The sequence below is a fragment of the Lissotriton vulgaris genome, chromosome 9 (assembly GCF_964263255.1).
Source record: "Lissotriton vulgaris chromosome 9, aLisVul1.2, whole genome shotgun sequence".
Lineage (NCBI taxonomy): Eukaryota > Metazoa > Chordata > Amphibia > Caudata > Salamandridae > Lissotriton > Lissotriton vulgaris.
In genome coordinates, this window is record NC_141697.1 from 134,347,955 (window position 1) to 134,365,859 (window position 17,905).

General features: G+C 46.8%; 1 protein-coding gene across 2 annotated transcripts in view; it reads right to left on the reverse strand.

Moving 5' to 3' along the window:
* OIP5 (Opa interacting protein 5) overlaps positions 1–17,905 on the reverse strand; it is a 170,737-nt gene that overhangs the window by 136,068 nt on the left and 16,764 nt on the right. The window lies entirely within an intron of this gene.

Below are 17,905 nucleotides of genomic sequence, written 5' to 3' on the forward strand. Positions count from 1 at the left end.
AAACCACGTAAATCACACTGGAGTAATGAGGAAAAAATGGGAATCTGAATCAAACACTAGAAATATTCCCTTTGACTGGCATAAGATTAATTAAACTCCCTTTTCAAATAAAATAGCTCCCGTAATATCCCAAACGAAACTCATGCTAATAAATAGAACATATTGGACCCCTGAAAGGATCTTTAAGCTTAACCTCAGTCAGAGTCCTACATGCTGGAACTGCAAAGCACATTGATAATTTAGCTCATATGCTCTTCCTTTGCCCCACCCTACAAACTTACTGGGATAAAATATACAAGTGTATAAGCAAAACATTAAATATCGACCCCCAAGCGAATTCTCCAACATCCTTCTGGGATTTCTAGACTCAGCGCTGTCTGAGAATGACCGCTATCTATTGAACCTAATTCTTACACTTGCCTGCAAAATAGTACTCAATAACTGGAAGAACTCTGAAGAAGCCTCCTTCAGAAAATGGCAAGAATGGTTGTTCTTTCTCAGAGTTGCGGATAATCTCTCCACACTCCTCCCGTCCTCCACGTGGAAAGCTATGGAAGTCCCTTGATGCCTTTTCCTTTACATTTGAAACCTTTGTATACATTTTGCTTAACCTCTTGATGATAATCATTGCACAATCTCCTGAAATACGACACTCTCCCTATGGGTCTCTAATAACGAACGTGAACCCTCTCACCTGGCCCTCCACATAGGGACTGTTTCACATAGGACAAGCTTCACACTACCATCATTAGGTCTTTATTATTATACCGACTGACACGTTGTGGGAGGATGAGTGAGAGTTACTGGTTGCCTGCTGTTTTGACATTAAAATTGTACATAGATTTGGGACTATGATTAATATATTACGGTAATGGTTGTTCTAATATGATATCCTTATAGTGTATCTTATACAAACGTTTATGTCTTCAATTATATGCCTACCATGTGACCTTAAGGTCGGTCTACATAAAAATGTAAAAAACAGACCATCCGTGACGTTTAACTGGAATTCCAACTGCCACTTAATTTGTAACCCCTTGGCAATTCCTTCTTTTGTACTTCTTTCTTTCTAATATAATTGTTATTATCATATGTAGCTGTACCTCAACTCATGCCAATGTGAGATTTTCTTTATTTTCATCTATGTTCTTGTTTTTTTTCTTGAAAACCCAAGAAAGATTATTTGGAAAAAAAAATGCAAGGTTAGTAAAAATACCAAATAGGATCAATCAATCAATCATGGCATTTGTAAAGCGCACTACATACCCACGAGGGTCTCAAGACTCTGGGGGGGGGGTGAGGGGAGGGGGATGTTGCTACTGTTCAAAGAGCCAGGTCTTGAGGAGTCTCCTGAAGTTTAGAAGGTCTTCGATCTGCAGTAGGCGGATGGGGAGGGTGTTCCATGTCTTGGCGGCAAGGTGGGAGAATGATCTGAGTGAGAAGATCAGCTGGGTGTAGTAGGCGTTGGAGATGATGTTTAAATCGTCCTGTCGGGCGACGTGGGCGAGTGGTGCCATGTAGATGTTGAACAACGTTGGGCTGAGAGATGAGCCTTGGGGTACGCCGCAAAGGATATTGGTGGCTTCGGAGCTGAAGAGGTGGTGGGGAGGCAGACGCTATGGGTTCTCCCGGTGAGGAAGGAGGTGGTCCAGTCCAGGACCTTCTCTTGGATTCCAGCGTCGTGGAGGCGTGCTCTTAGTGTGCGGTGGGAGACTGTGTCGAAAGCGGCTGACAGGTCCAGGAGGATGAGGGCCACGGTTTCTCCGTTGTCGAGCATGATCCTGATGTCGTCGGTGGCGGCGATGAGGGCAGTTTCGGTGTTGTGGTTGCTGCGGAACCCTAACTGGTATGGGTCCAGGATGGTGTTCTCTTCGAGGAAGCTGGTCAGTTGTTTGTTGACGGCCTTTTCGATGACCTTCGCCAAGAACGGGAGAAGGGAGATTGGTCGGAAGTTCTTGAGGTTCTTGGGGTCCGCCTTGGGTTTCTTAAGTAAGGTGTTGATCTCTGCTACTTCCAGCTCTACGGGAAGGTTGCTGTTGATGGTTTTCCGGAGGTGGGGTTCGAGGGTGCTGCTGGCTTTGTTGAAAATGAGGTGTGGGCAAGGGTCTTCCGGGGATCCGGAATAGACGGTGTTCATGATCTTGATGGGGTCTTCGTCATTGATGTTGGTCCAAGCGAGCAGGCGGTTGGTGCGGGTGGTGGTCGTGGGAGCGGGGTGTCAGCTGTTGCCGGGGTGGTGACGGGGTCGAAGCCCTTGTGGATGTCTGCGATCTTGCGATGGAAGAAGGTGGCCAGCGAGTCGCACAGGTCTTGTGACGGTGGGATGTCATTGATGTTGGAGCTAGGGTTGGAGAGTTCCTTCACGATGCTGAAGAGCTCTTTGCTGTTGTGTGCGTTGTTGTCTAGGCTGTCTCAGTAGCCGGTCCTTTTGGCGGATCTGATGAGTTGGTGGTGTCGGCGGGTGGCGTTCCTGTGGGCTGTGTAGCTTTCCAGTGTTCTTTCGCGTGTTCAGTTTTTTTCTAGTTTTCTGCAGGTTCGCTCTGAGGCCTGGATGTCTTTGGTGAACCAGCTGGCTCTCTTGCTGGGGTGGGTGTTGGGGGTTTTCTTGAGCAGGGCGAGGGTGTTGGCGCAGTCGTTTATCCATTGTTTGAGATTGCGGGCTGCGGTGTCCGGGTCGGTTGGGTCTGCGGGTGGGCTCTGGGCGAGGGTGGTGGTTAGCTGGTCCTCGGTGGTCTTGCCCCAGCTGCGGCGAGGCATCTGCTGGGTGCGGTGGTGTGTGGTGGGTTTCCGGAAGGTGAAGTGGATGCAGCAGTGGTCGGTCCAGTGGAGTTCGGTGGTGCGGTCTAAGAAGACGTGGGTGCTCGCTGAGAAGATGGGGTCAAGCGTGTGACCGGCGGAGTGTGTGGGTGCTGTGACGAGTTGTCTGAGTCAGAGGTTGCCGATCAGGGCGGAGGAGTTGGCGTCGTTCTTGTTCTTGAGGTGGAGGTTCAGGTCCCCGAGGAGGATGTTGTACATGGAGGCGAGGGCTTGTGTGCTGACAAGGTCGGTGATTGAGTCGTTGAACTGTGGTCGGGGTCCGGGGGGTCTGTAGATGAGGGTTCCTCTGAGGGTGGTGTTGGGGTCGGTGTGGATCTGGAAGTGCAGATGTTCGGCGGTGCAGAGGGTGACATCGGCGTGTGTTGAGATTTTGGGAGTTTCTGTGGGCGATGGCAATTCCTCCTCCTTTTCCGTTGATGCGGTCCTTGCGGGCGATCTTGTAGCCTTCCGGGATGGCTATGGCGAGGTCAGGTGCCGAGGAGGGGGTCATCCAGGTCTCCATCAGGAAAGCAACATCTGGGGCGTTGGTGTCGAGTAGGTCCCAGAGTTAGACGGCGTGTTTGCGGGCGGAGCAGGTGTTGAGCAGGATACATCTGAGGAAGTTGGTTTCCATGTTGGGCGGGTTGGCGGGATCAGAAGAGTCACAGTTAATTCATTGCTACCGATCAAAGTAGGGGCAGGCAAGCAAAATTAAGAAACAATTAACTTTCCCAATTTGACTGGCTGCTCATGGAACATCGCAGACTTGGAACGGGATTTAAAAAATAAAAAAAGGTGTAATGGCAAATTATGTGCATTCCTGAATACATACCAAATAATTTACCGCCAGGAAACCTGAAAAATAAGTGAAATTATCTTTCAAAACTAGGTTTATTTTGAAATACCACCTATAAAAAGGATCAATGGGGATGGCTACTGGTGGATTATTAGTATTACTCTAAATCAGCAGGAGATTGGAAAAGCCCAGACTTCTATTTAAATCAACAAATATAATAGCAGTGCAGGTTAAGTTTGGTATCAATTGCCATATTAGTTTAATCAAAAATTGCCGGTAAACACTCACCGACTGCTCGCTGTCTCCTGCTGGGCTGCTCTCTGGGGGCGTGCGAGGCTTCAGGGCTGCGAGCGTGAGGCCGAGCCACCTGGCCCCGCTCTCCCTGATTGCCCCGCCCCCACCTCACTACAGCCTAAAAGGCATTGGATTCTTCACCTCTTGGGACACTGTTTTGTAGCTTGCTGCTAGCTGGACCTGGCTGGAGGTATCCCTTAAACACCACGACTTGCGGAACCCGCTTCGCGGGTCCCGCTGCGGATTGCCGGTAAACACTCACCGACTGCTCGCTGTCTCCTGCTGGGCTGCTCTCTGGGGGCGTGCGAGGCTTCAGGGCTGCGAGCGTGAGGCCGAGCCACCTGGCCCCGCTCTCCCTGATTGCCCCGCCCCCACCTCACTACAGCCTAAAAGGCATTGGATTCTTCACCTCTTGGGACACTGTTTTGTAGCTTGCTGCTAGCTGGACCTGGCTGGAGGTATCCCTTAAACACCACGACTTGCGGAACCCGCTTCGCGGGTCCCGCTGCGGATTGCCGGTAAACACTCACCGACTGCTCGCTGTCTCCTGCTGGGCTGCTCTCTGGGGGCGTGCGAGGCTTCAGGGCTGCGAGCGTGAGGCCGAGCCACCTGGCCCCGCTCTCCCTGATTGCCCCGCCCCCACCTCACTACAGCCTAAAAGGCATTGGATTCTTCACCTCTTGGGACACTGTTTTGTAGCTTGCTGCTAGCTGGACCTGGCTGGAGGTATCCCTTAAACACCACGACTTGCGGAACCCGCTTCGCGGGTCCCGCTGCGGATTGCCGGTAAACACTCACCGACTGCTCGCTGTCTCCTGCTGGGCTGCTCTCTGGGGGCGTGCGAGGCTTCAGGGCTGCGAGCGTGAGGCCGAGCCACCTGGCCCCGCTCTCCCTGATTGCCCCGCCCCCACCTCACTACAGCCTAAAAGGCATTGGATTCTTCACCTCTTGGGACACTGTTTTGTAGCTTGCTGCTAGCTGGACCTGGCTGGAGGTATCCCTTAAACACCACGACTTGCGGAACCCGCTTCGCGGGTCCCGCTCCGGATTGCCGGTAAACACTCACCGACTGCTCGCTGTCTCCTGCTGGGCTGCTCTCTGGGGGCGTGCGAGGCTTCAGGGCTGCGAGCGTGAGGCCGAGCCACCTGGCCCCGCTCTCCCTGATTGCCCCGCCCCCACCTTTCTACCACACACCCCTTGGTCTTGGCCCATAAATAACGGAGAGAGACGCTGCGCGGGAGCGCGCGGGAGCGTCCGGGGCTAAGACCGGGCAAAGACCGGGCAAAGACCGGGCAAAGAGCGGGCAAAGAGCGGGCAAAGAGCGGGCAAAGAGCGGGCAAAGAGCGGGCAAAGAGCGGGCCGTTTGAGGCCGTTCGAGGACGGAGAGGACGGAGAGGACTGGACTGGCCCACCCACCTTACTCTGGTTTGTTTGAATCCCGTAGATATACTTAGGATCTCAAGACCCACCCTTGCCATTGTGTTCTCATGGCAATGAATGCAATGGTCACTCGTAGCAAAACATCGAAAGGTGGGTCACTGATTAGCGGCCCTATGGATGATTTCATTACACGCACCAACATAGCCATTGACAAAGAGATATCCAAACTCCAAAACCGGGTTTCGCTCGAATTAGATGCTGCTAGACGTCTGTCCCAAGTAATTGCACTTTCCAAGAAATCCTCCCTAGGCCACATAGCTGCTTCTGTCACCCCTGAGCGCCCGGCCCTTCCACAATATATAATTACCCAGGTCGATGTTCACCATTCTCCGACACCGGCCACCGGTCAGGCTGCCTTGACAAATAACGTAGATATAATTCCACCGATATTATCTAGTATGCCCATTCCAACCCCAAGTGTTCCCTTTTTGGAAAAGGCACCTAATATTACCCCAAGTGGCAAACAACCAAAGAGGAAACGCAATTCTCGCTCTGCTTATTTCCAGAAGAAAGCGAAAATTGCTGTTCCTAAAGATCTGCCTTTAACTAACACCGCAGCACCTAGCGCCGGCGCAGGGTCTACCCTTAATGTGCAGCCATCTAGCGGGGGTCAGGAAGGGGTTTCATCCATTCCCTCCACTAACATTTTAGCAGGTGTGGACCTTGAAGTAGATGGACTAACTGATACTAATAAGGATTTCATAGAGGTGGTATGGGAGACTCTTAAAAAGTTGCTGTCACCCCTAGATCTAAGACTCTCTAGGATCGAAAACAACTTGCTAGAAATGGAGAAGAGCATTATTGCTTTGGCCACTCTGGGGTTGAAGACCCTTGAGAACCAGGGCATTATTGCCGTTGACCCAGTGCCCCAACCTATTGCACCTTGCACTAACCAAACTTCCTCCAATGTTCCACCTGTAATAAAACCCATCCCCAAACCTAGGTCTGTTACGGTGGAGCAGGCTCGTGAAAAACTAAACACCCCTTCACGGGTCACCTCACGCCACCAGCAAAATCCTAAGCATAAACCATCCAACAGGTCGATTCCTACTGAATCCCTAGTCCCTCCAACAAAAGACAATTTCAGAGGTGGCTATATCGATCTCCCCCCAGAGACAAACGACTATGCGGTTGTTTTGACGGGTGTTCCCATGTTAAGTGACGGCCAATTTGAAAATCACTGGTCGCTCAAAAATAAAATAATGCTCTGGCTAAACGTAAATAGACCAATTCCCAATGGTAGAAGAAGTCGTGTATTAATGGTTCGCAGAACCCCCTGGGTAGGTCCAACGCCGAAATCTATCCCGGGAGATTGCGTGGTAGTGACCTTTGAAGATCCCTACACGGCACATCACATCTGCAAGTGGCCAATTAATGATGACTCCCCAGTTACACCCAAACCAGTATCCTTTTCTTATCCCCCTCGACCAAGTCGAACTCAGGGGGAAAACTGGACACTGGTTCAGCAACACCCTTGGCTGAATAAACCTCGTGGCCAGAAGGAGACCCTTCTACACTGGAACGGTCTCTCCACGTATAATAGATTTGGGTCTCTAGAGGAGGTGGATTGACTCACAGTGCACCCAGTCAACCAACTCGGCACAGAAATCCTGCCATTGCAGGGGCTTGATTCGAAAGATTGTACTGGCCTAGAGCTTGTAACAAACAAAGCGGTGCGATCATCTAGCCTACAGTTCGAAGGGGATCCCACCACATTTGATACAAACAAAATTCCTGACAGGGAAGACCGGTGGTACCTACCTTATAGGTTCCACTCTGAAGCTACCTCTACCGAGGCATTAGGTCCTTCTTCCTTTGGTTGTCTTGTGCCCCTTACCCAGCATTCTGTGCTACCTCCTAGGTCTCCTAAACTTGAGAATATGTTTGCTTCTCCCAGGCCTGCTGCTCCTACCAATGCTGCTTCACAAGGTGACACTGCCTCAGTAGACTCTGCTTTAAAAATCGTAAGCTGGAATGTGGCCGGTCTTGATCGCAATTTTAACAACCCTGTATGGAACGATTTCCTGGAACTATATCACATCTGTCTTCTCCAGGAAACCTGGTGCATGGAGCCAAGACACCGAGTGGGGTTCTCTACTTTTTTCGTCCCTGCTGCCCAGGTACAAGGTTCTAAAGGTCGCCCCTCAGGCGGCCTAATTATTTGGATTAATATTGCACTGGACCTCAGAGTGAAAGCAAGAAACACCCAGTCAGCTGATCTCCAGTGGTTAACGATAAGCCGCAAAGGGGGAAGAAGTTTGGAACTTTTTAATATCTACCTAAGGGGTGCCAAAGGCGGCGCATCCCATCTACCCTCTACAGGCCTAGACCACAATTTGGCAGCTTGCAGTGCGGACTCTTATGTAATGCTCGCAGGCGACCTCAATTGCTGCTTCGAACCCCTGGCCAGAGAAGACATTTTGGATACTTTTGAGGAGGATTCTAGGAGAGGCATTCCTATTCTTAGCCTTGATCCGATCCCTAAATGGACGCAAAATGTCATCGAGATCACAACTCTCTGCATGGAGCACAACTTGCGTGCTGCAAATGGGCGCTCCAAATCTGACCAATCAGGTGCCCATACCTACAACAGACCAGGCCACACTTCAAGGATTGATTATGTGATGCTCAATTACAACCTCTGGCAACATCATCAAGACATGGAGGTCATAGCATCAAGTGACAGTGATCACAATCCCCTATCACTAACTATTTCATCTCCTTGGCAAGGTGGAAACCAAGGCCCTCCTGGCCATAACTGGAAAACTACCCATGAACTAGCCCCTGCAAACTGTAGTAGGCGCCTGAAGTGGGCAAAAGTCGCAGCAGATGAAACAAGGATGACCCAAGCCGGGACTATCTTGGAAAAAGTAAAATCCTGGATGGATACCCCAGAGCGTGCAGATACTAGGATTCTACCCCTATACACCTAGACTGTTTTGGCACTGAGCAATTTATTTTTTGTTCCCCAATCTACCCGTAGAGGCCGCGTGAAACAATCAGCTAAGTGGTTTACAGGCAACTGTCGCGGAGCTAAGAGGGATCTTGTGGCCACATTAAAAACCAAAAATGTAGCTGATATTAGGGCCGCTAGGAAAACTTATAAAAAAACTTTAGCTGTAGCCAAGCAGGAGTATGACTCTAACTTCTGGGGAGATCTAGCAGAGGCAAGCACCAGGAAGGATGCCAAGGGGTTCTGGGACCTTCTAAGATCCAGGGAAAAGCCGATTGACCAACAGCTCACTTGCAACATTCCAGGGGGCGTTTGGTTTGACCACTTTCTGAAACTATATTCTGCTCCACCCCCAGGTCCTCACCAGTCAGGGGTCCCATTCACGGTTTCACTGCCTAAATCTATTTTTGCGCCCATGTGCCAGGCGGAGCTATTTACTAGCTCGGATGTTGAAAAAGCAATCCAATCCATCGTCCCAAATAAAGCTGCAGGTCCTGATGGGATCCCTGGAGATCTAATCAGGAAATACCCATCTTCCTGGAGCAGATTAATTTCCTCCCTTTTGAACGAGGTATTACTGGGCGGTGCTTTTCCAGATTCCTGGAGGGGCGCCGAAGTTGTACCCATTTTTAAAAAAGGTTCTAGGGATGATCCAGCTAATTACCGGCCAATTCGCTTATTGGATTCTTCCCAAAAGGTGGCAGGGAAAGTGGTTCTGGGCAGAATTAGTCAGTGGGCCGATGAAAATAATGTCCTGTCAGATCTCCAAGCGGGTTTTAGAGCAGGAACAGGCACAATCGAACAGACGTTCCGCCTTCTGATGATTTATTGGAAAGTGGTGGTGCTAGGAGGGGGCAGTCTGTATATGGTCTTCATTGACTTGCGGACTGCGTTCGACCTAGTACCACGAGCACTTCTATGGAACGTCCTCGATGGGTTAGGCCTTCCCCCTTACCTGCTCTCGCTCCTTGTAAAATTCCATGACAGGAATTTTGCCCAAATCAGATGGGGTACCCAGGGAGAGAAAACACCTCGCATACCTGTGGACAGGGGCGTTAGGCAAGGGTGTGTGCTCGCCCCCACTCTGTTCTCCCTTTATATCAACGGAGTGGTGGAGCACTTACTTCAGCAACCATCAGATGCACCCACCCTTGCTGGTAGGAAAATCCCGACGCTCCTGTTCGCGGATGATACCCTCCTCATCTCGAAATCCCCAATGGGCATCCAATCGCTGCTCTCCAGCTTTAAGGCCTTTTGTGACGAAAGGGGTTTGGCCATAAACATAGGAAAAACCAAATTTTTGGTTCTTAATCCGCCCAAAAAAACTGTCCTTCCTCCCCTCCTAGACTCTGTTCCACTTGATCGCGTTAAAGAATTTGATTACCTGGGAATACGCATCAGTGACACTATGAGCTGGAAGGCACACCACCACAAAGTGTTCTTGACGCATAAAAGGGTGGCAGGCGCCTTGCTCAAGGAGCAGCGTGCCTCTTCATTAAAACCTATAGGGGCGCCCCTGGATATCTATAGGGCAAGGGTTGTGAGCGCGGCACTTTATGGTGCCGAACTGTCGGGCACTCATAAAGTTGATACTCTGGCTCGCCTTGAGAACAACTTTCACAAAGACCTTATGGGGTTGCCCCACAGCACACCAACCATCCCATTGCTGCTAGATGCAGGTACCCGGGCTATCTGCGATCAAGCTAAACTACGTCCACTTCTGTTATGGTCCAGAATCTGGAATGTTCATGAGCTTCGTAGCTATGCAGAAGCTCTGAACGCCATTATGTCACTGCCGGGCTCGAATAAAATCATCTGGCTCAGAGAAGTCAAGAAGTTGTTGTACAAACTAGGATTAGGAGAGGCTTGGGCTAATAAATCTGCACCTCCGAAACAACAGCTCAAAAAGATCTATTGGGCATGGGTAGATAGTGAGAGAGTTTGCAGTACAACCCATTGCAAATCTGTATCACTGTTCCTGTTGACTAAAGAGTCACCGTCTAGGGAACCTTATTTGGATATCATCCAGAACTCATGGGACAGATCACTGTACATCAAGTTCAGGGTGGGGGTGCTCCCATTATGTGAGTTCACGTCCACTTGGAAACCGCCGGCCCAAACTGTACCTTATTGTCCTTTTTGTGCTCTAAGGATAGAGTCTGTGTCCCACATGCTGTTTGAGTGCAATGTTTATGCTGCCCCGAGACGTAGGTGGTTGAAGCCCCTCTGCATGCGTTTGGGAACCCGTTCTCATCTAGAAGCACTGTGAATTTTACGTACGGACGCTAGTCCTTTCTTTTCTACCTGCATGGCAAAATTTTTGGGCTGGGCATGGCGACTTAGGACTGCAAGGAAACTGTTAATCCAGTGACTGAACCTTCACACTTAACATGCTGCTATGAAATGTCTTATGCTGTTGATTGTATTTTCGAATGTTTTAAAAATAATGTATGAATTGCTTTTATGATATGAATTTTATCGAATAAAGCTTATTATATTATATATATATATATATATATATATATATATATACACACACACACACACACACACTTACTTTACAGAGCGGAAAACGAATCATCCCCAAGGGGATCTCTCGGCGCTATAGGAGAAGGCAAGTTTGGGCACGTGCATCTAGAACAGCCATGTCTTTAGAAGTTTCTTAAAGCTATTTAGCTCACTGCAGGCCCTGATATTTTGTAGCAGTTTATTCCAGTGGCTTGCAGTCAAATAGGAGAAGGCCCTACAGCCCTTCCTTAATCTCTGTATCTTCTGAATACACAAAAGGTTGGCGTTGCTAGATCTTAATTGTCAAGCCGGTTGGTACCGCCTACGTTTATTGCTGAGATAGGCAGGACCTTCCCCCTGTAGTGATCTGAAGACCACACAGAGCATCTTAAAGATAGCTCGTTTCCTCACCGGGAGCCAATGTAGCTGGTTCAACAAAGGGCCTGACTGGGTCCGTGCCGGCTTGTTGAGGGTAAGGCGGGCTGCTGTATTCTGCACAACCTGTAGCCATGATAGTAGATCGTCATTGGCACCCCCATTACACATCACCCATATTAGCAAAAGATAGGAAAGACCTTACAACTATAATAAGTCAAATAGAAGTTTGATTGAGTGTGGACAATAATGAAAAAAAAAAAACATTTACTGATATTGTTAACTAGGGATTTTGATGGCATGCATTCGCAAGAAGATAGTGTGGCCGGCTGTCGTAGTATTTGGACAGGCAAATACCAATTGGTCAAGTAGATTAATTAGTTCTACACAGTTTAATCTCGGCCTCTGACACTTGAATGGAAGAAACAAAATGACAAGTTTGCACGACCTTTAAAACCAATAGGAGGAATTCCATAATCAACTACACTTGTATATCCTACACGGATATCAAGTTCATAAAGCTTTATTCGATTTTAACAATCATAAAAGCAATGTGCAAAAAACAGCAGATACATCAAAATCTCACTTACATGTATCAAGTATAAAATGTATGCACATCCCCTTTGAGTAAAATACACGGATATCAATATAATGAAGGAATACTGAATTATAACTAGATCTGAAACTGATTATAATCCACAGCATATTGTTTTATGCCAAAAAATAAAAACGATAACAGAACAGAACCTTACCGGCGATGAAATAAAGGTCAAAGGAGATTGGACGATTGCCTGAAATTGAGTTCTTGACAAACTCCTTCAACATATCTGGGGTTACAATGTAATAACAAATCTGTAAGTACCCTAACACTATCTTATTCAGCATAACCCTGGCCATATGGTCCCCACCAGCCATAAACACCGGTCAGAAATAGTCAACTTTTTGGCGACTAGAGATTCAAGGAAAACAGGAATTCAAAAAGTTCAAAACTCAATTATCTCAAAACTTCAAAAAGGTAAAATAACTTGCGGGACAAAATTAGGACAATACTTAAAATAGAAACAACCACAGGCAAAGAAAGGTCCATAAAAAACCTCAAAACAGGCCTAAAAAAGGATATTCATAGGATCAAAACTAGATAGATAATCAAGAACAGGTGTGGTTGGTACTCTAGACGGCAATACTGACAACAAATACTAAAAGATTCTGTGTCCTGGAACAAGATCATTCAGGATGGGTTGAGATTACCACATTCAATGTCAAACATAGAAAGAATACTTGTCAAATTGGTAAAAAGAGACCCTTACAATTCTCAGGTTCAGTAGCCCAATGGCTCGATTTCCACACTGGAAACAGCAGCTATTATTCAACACCAGTGCCAAGACACCTCAGGGTATGACTGCGCTTAACAAACCGCATTAACATAACATAACACCAACAACTCCGGGGCATAGGGCCCGAAAGGCCTCCTAGTAGCCCTCATGAAACAGAAAAGGTCCTTTAGGACGAAGCCAGAATTACGCTGTGCCTTCACAGGGACGGTAGCAGAACAAATTATTTTTTAGCACACAATTGTTCTGCAAGCAAGTCGTTACTACGACTTTCTTTAGGGGGCGCAATGGTGAAGTGGTATTGGAATTATAGTCCAGCACCTTCCCCACTGTTGCACAGACTGGATTTGGAATAGCAAATTAAACTCTTCCAATATCCAGCACCCCCTATGGCAAGTCTTTAAAATGACTTGCGTGCAGAACAAATGCATGCCAAAGGCGCATTCGCTCAAATGACGCGTTCCTAAGGCATGCTTGAAAAACGCAAGCTGAATTCCATCATACATTCCATTAAAATGAATCCAACAACAGGTATACTAATAACCGTAATAATCAATTAAGAAAATAAGTTGGGCTGTGTATTACCATCCTGGAAAGTCTCCAATATACAGCTAATCTAAGAAAGAGGCCGAAGAGACTCGCTACACAGCTACGGGCTGATAGCACTGTTAGATGCAGATGGGAAATTCATTGCAAAATGTCTTGTCCCATCTACAAAAAACGGGTGGCACTATTGAACAAAGTCATATTCCATCAGGTGGGTTTTCACCAGAATTGCTCCACAGATAACTTAATTACTTTAGCAACATTGACACAAAAGTGAATTTGTCTAGAGCCAGTAAACTTTTTGAATGCTTTATAGATTTCTCAGTAGCTTTTTTAAAGGTTATCAGAGCCAAGCTGGACTTATGGGGCAAATACCAAAGCCGATTACAAATATAAATTGGTTTACAGAGCAATACTAGAGGATAAGTGAAGTTGGTGGATGGGAGAAGACCGACGTGAAACATCTATACCTTTAATGGCCAGAAACACGGATGCATCTTGGCCCCACTATTTCTCAGGCCCTCATGGGTGACACATCAAAATTAGCTTAGACTAAAGTGGCATATTTAGCACATGCAACGATATTGGCGCCTGATATGGGACATAGGCAGAATTACAACATCTGATTTCCACAGTACACAAGTTCAACATGGATCATAGCTCACCATCAATAACATGAAGGTATTGTTTTTCAGACACTGTAAACTGAGATGTGTCTGGCATATAGGCCAGAATAAAATTTAACGAATATCAAAATTGTAGGAAAGTACCCTTTTTGTATGGTCACTTTCCCCCTACTTTTTGCCCCAATGCGGATGGTTAGAACTCTGAAAGTGCACTGGAGTCTGCTGCCTAGGCCCCAGTGCCAGTGTTCTCTCCCTAAAACTGATCCATGTTAATTAGTAACTCCAATTGGCAAGGACTTAGCACCCCTTATAAGCCCCTAGTATATGGTACCAGAAGTATGCAGGGCATGGGTGTTAAAAGGGGTCACCAGAGCCTGAAGCACAGCTTGTGCCACCCTGAGTGACCCAAGTAAATTGATAAAAGGAACAAATGATGGAAGGAATGCTGAACAATGCAAACATGCAACCACAGTCACAAAGATCTGTGTTTAATCCAAATCACCCCAGTTTGGATACATCCATATGCAAATCAGCCTTGACCCTCCTCCTCATTGGAAAAGTCCAGTCCGAACTGCCAAGCCGGGTTCTCCCACGAGCAGAAACAACCATCATGGGACTAGTTTCGGTGGTAATACCCCTCATCAGCCAAGCTAGCTTGTATCCAATGGCAGGGCGAGCAAGGGACCCACATATGTCCATACCCACCCAACTTAGGGTGAAATGTGATGCAGCAACAATGAGGAGCCAAGCTAGCCTGGCCAATGAGGGGGTGATATCCCGAAACATGTCCTAGGATGCTGGTTTCCAGTTCGGGAGTACCTGGACTGGCAGTTCGGGCTGGATTGTTCCCATGGAGAGCAGGGTCAAGACTGATTACATATAGCTGGATTTAAACTGGAAAGGCATGGGGAGCAAAAAACAAAATGTGATGGATTTAGGCCCAGATCTCTATACTGGGGGGTGAATGTTTGATATTGTTCAGCATTCTGTCCATCAATTGATCTTTTTGCATAAAGTATTTCTGCAGCAAAAACAGTAACAAAACATAAGAAAAATCCCACACCACTTTATAATATAGAATAAACGTCAACACATTTCTTGACACCAAAACAACAAAATGTCAAATCAGTAGAACTGGTGTTATGACTTTTTTAAAGTTTAAAGTGAAATCTATAGTCTAAAAGATCAAAGCACCATTCGCGGACATCTAGGCGTGTGAGACCAGGGCAAAGTCGTTATTTAGGAAAACAAGAAATGGGTTGGGCCCGTTCTCCGCTCACCTTCAGACTTAAAAAGAATTTGAGTAAAAACTACTGAAAAGGTCAAGTTCAGCATGGCAAGGCTGCAGTCTGTGTCCGAGGAGGCGTTGACAGTGACATGCTGGAGGAAGACTAAGTGAAGATTCCTATGTTCAGATACCCCTTCTCAGAGGAGCTGATGAATAGAATGTGCTGCTGCGTAGAAGAACATAGCAGGAGATACCACAAAGCCAGGCTGACCAGCGATGCACCTTGAGAGGGTTGACGAGCGGGCAGGTCCTAGTATCCGCTCAGTTCTCTGAGCAGTTTTTAGACAAAATATTTTTAAGACCTATGTTTTGGATTTTGACTATCTACGCACCTTTAGCACCACTTCAAAGGGTCCATGAGTTGTGAGGCACCACTTGGGAGGCTCAGGACTCACCCAGGCTGGGTCCAGGTGCAGAGTTAACAATCTTTGAGCCTTTTCTGTTACTGAGGCTCTCTGATCAGTAAGTAAACCAACTAGCCCTTGGAGTCACTCCGGTAGTCTTGTGTTAAAGCATTAGAACAGGGCACAGGCAGCAGGGCAGGACTCGGCGGGTTAAAGGTAGGTTAAGCATTGCCAAATAGATCCAAAAGAGTAACATTTAAAAAACACTATTTATTGTCATAAATGTGTAGTTGTACCCCCGTAGCGGGTGCAATGTGTGTCCGCACCCAATTTGGTGTTGGTGGGGGAAGGGGGCCGGTTCTAGAGTAGCTTCCATATCCTCTTCTGAAGAAACACCCCAAGTAAAGGGGCTGTGGGAAGCACACTGACGATCACTTTATATGGCACACAATCTGTGTCTCCAGACATCTTGTTTGCCCCTGCATATATAAGACAGCCTGGCCAAAGATACTCCTTTATTATCACTAGGGATCACCTGCAGTCAGATGAAACACCTTCTTGGAATAGCCGGAGCACAATAATTATTACAGAAGGGGTGCACTAGGGCCACTGATGTCCATTGTTTTGCCACCCGAGACCGTCAGATTACCCGGTTTGGTACGGTAGTAGATTTCTATTCCTGCCACTCGTCACCATCCATCTGTAGACTCATTGGGTAAGGTAGGCTCCTTGACAGGATCTCAATTGATAATTGTAAGCACTGAATAGTCCCGGCCATGTGCAGGGAACCTGTAGCAGTTCTTTCAAAGTCACATTTTACAGTATCTTCACTTTACATTAGAACGACAAATGGTTACATGTGATAAAAATGTAAATGTTGCAGCCTTAAGATCGGCTATATTGCCAATTCAATTAATTAACTTTAAAAGAGGGAAGAAAATGACACCACCTTTAAAAATCTCTAAAATAAGTAAAAGCGACTGCTTAAAACGTCTTCGCATACTCTTTACTTTCTTTTAAAGTGAATGATAGAGAAGGATAAGTCAATGTAACAGTATAGGCTGCAGCATTGAAATAATGAGTTCTTCCATGCAACTAACCCATTGCATTCTGTTTGGCTTGCTGTCACTGAAACATTTCTGTTGTAGCTGCTAATGCCTAACACAGTGCACTGAGCACCATGTTGGGGAAGATAAAAAGAAAAGGGGCATAAAGTGGCATGGTGAACCTATCCTAACACCTAGGCCTGTGTGGGCTGGTTTCCCCCCCCCCCCCCCCAAACCGCCTGCCTGGTAGTATAATAAAAAATTATTTTTATCACAAAATTCGAGATCCTATCCTGAATTTGTGATTCTATGTAGAATCTGTAAATTCTGGCCCTTTCCTTTGGACTTCAGACCCTCTTGGGCATCAGGATTCACTAATCCAGCATAAGATTAGTAAATTCTGCAAAAAAAATGGAAGAAAAAGAATAATGTATTTAGAGTGCCAATGCTGTGATTGGCCAATGGCTGCACATGTGGATTGACCGCACTTGATAGGGTTTTGCTGGGTAGTCCAGTCTTTGGCCAACACTCCACTGCATGTAGCCAAATAGATTAGGTGCCGGGTCTGGTCTGGTGCAGCCAACTCCCTGTGGACATGGCAGAAGGTTGTGGGCTGCAGGTGTTGGCCACCCGCAGAGTTGATTGCAGAGTCCATGGCCATGTGCAGTGGGGGTTGCCCATCAATGGAGTGTTAGGCGCTGCAGCCAAAATCCATGCCTACAGCCAACTTCACTCAATACCGTTGGAGGCTAGGCCCTGTGGGAAGTCAACTCTGTGTCAACCCCTGCAGTGCTTGCCGGTCTCAGAGAGTGGGACCCTGTGGATGGCCAGGGGCCATATCCTATGGTCAAACCCACACCCCAGTGCTGAAGACTGTGTCCTGTGGCTGTTGCATGCCCACAATTATTTGGATGACAAGGCAAAAGGTTCCCTCATCCAGTGGTGTTTTATGTATTTATTTTTCTTTGGATTAGCGGAGTCTGTGCTAATTCTGGAGTCGATGGTAAGGCTATCTCTACAATTAACCGTTTGAAGTTTACCAGACAACTTTTTGTAATGTTAGTCTCTCAAAAACTACCCCTCCGAGTTTCACCAAACGCAGCAAAATCACATTTCTGATTAAATTTCTAGTTTCATACCAGGTTTATTATAATTATTTTAAGTGATTTTTGCTGTACCAGGAGAGCAAAGATTCCTTCAATAGTTAAAAGGGAAAACACACTTTTTACCCCATATTTTTCACCCAAACTCATCTGCCGAAACTTGACATGCCGATATTTAGCCATTAATGGTATTTGATAGGAAAATTGCAAGCAAATTTGTCAAATGTTTTCATATTTATAAACAAAGAAGGAATTCCTTTTTTTATTGTAAAATCAGAGCTGATTTGGACTACGGAGTCACTATTGCCAACTCTGTGAAATATATATATTTAGATTTGCTAGTTGGAAGACATACCACAGGGAATACTGTTCCTCAAAACTCATAATGCATTCAACTAACTCCTGCCCCTCAGGTAATTGGAACAATCAATAAATTGGCTCCATGAGCAAGATAAGTCT